We start from the raw sequence: 4,629 nt of genomic DNA, 5'->3' as shown, positions 1-4,629 counted from the left end.
AGCTCACTTTATTATAATTCATAATTATAATTTAATTTGTGAGTATTAATGATTTAAATTATTATATTATTGTATATTTACACTCTTCAAGTTATTAGTTCAGAGAAGGTATACGACAATAATTATTTTAACCAACAGAAAGCGGTTTCTGAAATGAGACATTCAAACAAAGTAAAAAATGAGAGTTTTTGGCCTCGATTGAACATTGAAGCAAAAAGTTGAAGATTTTGCTTCAATTATAAGAAAACCAAAAAAAAATTAGGTTTTTGTGCAACATTTTTACAGGAAACTGCTGTCATAGACCCTACTAGATTTTAAATAATATTTAATTTTAAGGTTCTATGGTATCGGTTCACCTAAGAACCATTGTCATAAATCCTTAAAATTTTATTTAAAATCTAGTAGGGTATATGACCTTGGTTGTTTTTTGAAGCTGGAAAGTCATTATTGGTGCAAAATAACATTGCATGCATCACAAAAGTTTCAGATGCGAAGACATCGAATATTTCAGCCCATCAACCCACCACAACTTCAAGTCTTCAACTAGTGGGCTGAGATAAACATCTATGTCATTTCTAAGCTAACTTGGACTAGATATCATCATATACTTTTTCTTCATGCACAATCCAAGAGATAAGTTGTAAATTATCAATATAACGGACCATAAATTGTGGTTGGTATAAAGTTCATTCCATTACTAGCTAAACCACGTCAAAGATTTCTATTCTTGACCAAATTGAGGGAATTCATGATCAAATATTTTTCCATTGCATTAGATCAGTTGGATGATGAAGCAGTCTGTCAGTTTTTCTCACATCTGCATGTCATCTAAGGTTTTTAGGGTCTTTTGGATCCATAAACATGCACTTAATTTTAGCCACGATTGGAAGATACCAAACTACTTTCAAAGCGGAACCATTGTTTTTTATCTGACCACTATCCTCACTATTATTTTTTAGGTTGTATCGTGATAACCCATATTTCAAACATTTTTTTAAACATTCAACTCTTTCTTGCATAATATGAAATCATTCAGACATGCATGTATCCTTTTATACTACATACCTATTGGACAAAGAATTTTCATCGCATCATACTTACGAGTAGGTAATGTATTTCCATCTGACATCATTTCATTCAACAATGACAACAATTATGTGAAACTCTTATTGGTCAATCCATTGGTCGCCTTTAAATTCATGAACCTTAACATCACTGACAATTGTGTGAACTTAGTTGAACCGACATACAAAAGAGTATCTGCATTAATGAACACCGTCTCATACACATGCGTTTGGTCCAAAGCTTCTAAGCCAACATTGCAGATTATGTCGTCTAATATGTCTTCTTCCAATTAATCTTCCATGGTAGAATTGAATAAATGTTCATTTTTGGAGACAGTTGAAAAGTTTATTAATTTGTCGTGCCGTGTCCATGTTGTATAACATTGAAGGAAACCATCACACATAAGATGTTCCCTAATTTCGGTTACGTTCAACTTTATCTCATTCAAACAATTGACACAAGAACATCTAAACTTCACTTTATCATAACTTCTACCCTCATTACGTTGTGCAAATTGTATAAATTCTTTTACTCCTCTTACGTACCCAACAATGATGCGTGATGAATTAATCCAATCTCGATGCATACATATATATAGTTAAAGTGCTTACGCAATTTCAATAATCTTAAATTTTGATTGCTTTTGTATTCTAGATTTGACCCTATGTCATTCTAGAATATTCACTTTCTTTAGTTTATTGAACATATAAATTTTAAACAACATATGTAAAATTTTACGAAGTTTTTCTAGCATTTCGCATTGATCTTCAGGTTACATGAAATGAAAGTGATTATGAACCACAATCAAATATGCACTCGAAGATCAATACAAAACACAATTGCAAATATTCATGAATTTTAATACATGTATATTAAAATTTATATGCATTAATAAACTATGATAAAGTGATTACTCTTTTTAAATTGTCCAACCGAAGAATTCAAGATTCAATACTATAAACTATTATTACAGTCTCCTCTTATATTCCATTTTAAAAAAATATATATTTTCTTCAAAAAACTTGGAGGTAATAACTAATTTTTGTATTAAATCTCAAACGAGAAACTAAGGTTAATTCAATACAACAATATATTTAAGCAAACACTTAATCGCATATCAAACAAACAAAAAATGAACAACCTACTACAAAATTATATAAAATTATATGGTCATATTAAAAAGTAAATTTTAAACATAATAATAAAAACCTGAGAGCGTGAATGGTGGACAACAATAGAGAACAGTGCAACAACTTGCGGTTTGGAACGAAACAAAATCCCACCATAAAAACACAATACCTAGATACAAATACAAATAACATATTAGTTTCTAGAACCAAAAAAAACTAAAAAACGTCCAGAAAAGGTAACGATCGAAGCAAGCCAAGCTCACCACGGAGAAACGTCTTCACGAATGAAAGAATAGTGAGGATGGGGTTCAAACCACTAGCGATAACGTTGGAGGCAATGACCATGATGTTTGAAGTAATGAAGCAATATCAACACTGGTTTGTGAGTAACGAAGAAGAAAACCTAAGAAAAAATTGTACATGAATTTCCCCTTTTTTTTATCTTGTGAACACATATTGCCTAAATTATTTTATTAACTGAAGAAATAACTACTTTATAACATTGGTTTTATCAAGAACTGCTGCTTAAAGCCTCCTAAAATAATTATAAAATAAAAGTTTTTGAGACATTTTTGAAATTTGGTTCACACCTTTGGTCTCGGATCTTTGTGAAATCGAAGCATAAGGGCTTTATGGCATCGATTCTCATCACAACCGAGATCATAGGTGTGCTTCATAATTTGAACAATTTGAAATATCACTATATATGGGAGGAAGTTAGGTGTCTATGGTATTGATTGTAAGCAAAATCAAAGTCATAGACTTGCTTAGAATATAAACAATCTAAAATATCTCTCATGTACTAGTGTAATATATTATAGAATAATTATTTTTTTATTTTTTTATTTTAATTTTAATTTAAAACAAATAAACAAGTTGAAAATTCTAACCTTATTTACGGAACAAAATTCATTTTGTCACATTAACGTATGTATTTAAAAGTTATCCATCCAAATAAACATTAAAAATATTTCATATTATAAGAAATTTAAAGATTTACTCTAGATAAAAAGAAGTTGATATTTGTATCAAATTATAAATTTAGTTTTTGTGAATGATTTGACTCTTTATGAAATTAAAGTTTTTCGCATGAAATAAGTTGAGGAATTGAGTAAAGACATTCAAAATATAAATTGTTTTCGGAGAAGGAAAATTTATGATATTGTTCGGTTGTGATTTGATGTTCTAAGATTGTTCTGAGTTGATGAAATTATTTGTAAATGTTTGTAAATTAAAAGCTCAGTAATTTATTAATGTTTAAATTAAGTAATAACTATTGCTGGAAATGTGGTGTGAGTTAAAGTGAAGTGTGTATACTATTACTAGAAATGTGGTGTGTTAAAGTGATGTGTGTATACTGGAAATGTGGTGTGTTCAAGTGAAGTGTGTGTATATATATATATATATGGTTTGCTAACGCGCGTACGCCTGTTTTTCAGTTGGTACATTCTACCAATGTGTACCGGATTTTAGTAGACAAAAATACTCTTATATATCATGCATTCTAAGTTTTAAGGTTAAGGTATTTTAATAATTTTCATTCTCAAAACTAAAAGAAAAAGAAACCCCGCAAACTCTTACTCACCTCTCTCATCCCTCTCAACCTTTTCTCTCTCATCTCTCTCACTCAAATGTCTTCTCTGTCATCCCTACTGTAGCCTCAATTGAAAAATATCACAAACAATTGTCGTTAAACAATTTGCCTTTGCAAAGAGTTGAGTCATTGACATATTCACCTTCAGACAAAAGTTCATTCAAGATTTCTTCAATTTCACATCTTCACTAACCTCTCTAATTTCATCATCTGCATATGTTGAATCATCATCTCTAAAAATACCCTCCAGGCCAATTAACAATTCCTTTGGATGTCATTATGCTTGTGAAAATTAGATAAAATTATATACGACAAAAATTATAAAATCAAAACTCATTATAAAATCATTTTTTGTAAGAAATTGTTTAACAACGAGTGTTTCTGATTTTTTTCAAGCCAATTACCAATTCTTTTGATGTTATTATGCTTGTGAAAATTATATAAAATTAGATAAGACAAAAATTATAAAATGAAAACTCATTATAAAATCATTTTTTGTAAGAAATTATTTAACAACGAGTATTTCTAATTTTTTTCCAGGTCAATTACCAATTCCTTTATGCTTGTGAAAATTAGATAAAATTAGATAAGACAAAAATTATAAAATGAAAACTCATTATAAAATCTTTTTTTGTAAGATTGTTTAACAACCAATATTTCTGATTTTTTTCAGTTGGGGCTACCATAGGATACAGAGAAAATGTTGGAGTAAGAAAGATGAAAGATAAAGAGTTGAGAGGAATGAGGGAGGTGAGCAAGGGTTTGGGGGTTTCTTTTTTTTTTTTTAGTTTTGAGAACGAAAATAATTAAAATACCCTTAACCTTAAAACTTAGAATCCA

The sequence above is a fragment of the Vigna angularis genome, chromosome 6, assembly GCF_016808095.1.
Source record: "Vigna angularis cultivar LongXiaoDou No.4 chromosome 6, ASM1680809v1, whole genome shotgun sequence".
NCBI classification, from domain to species: domain Eukaryota; kingdom Viridiplantae; phylum Streptophyta; class Magnoliopsida; order Fabales; family Fabaceae; genus Vigna; species Vigna angularis.
Note: the sequence above shows the minus strand (reverse complement) of the source record.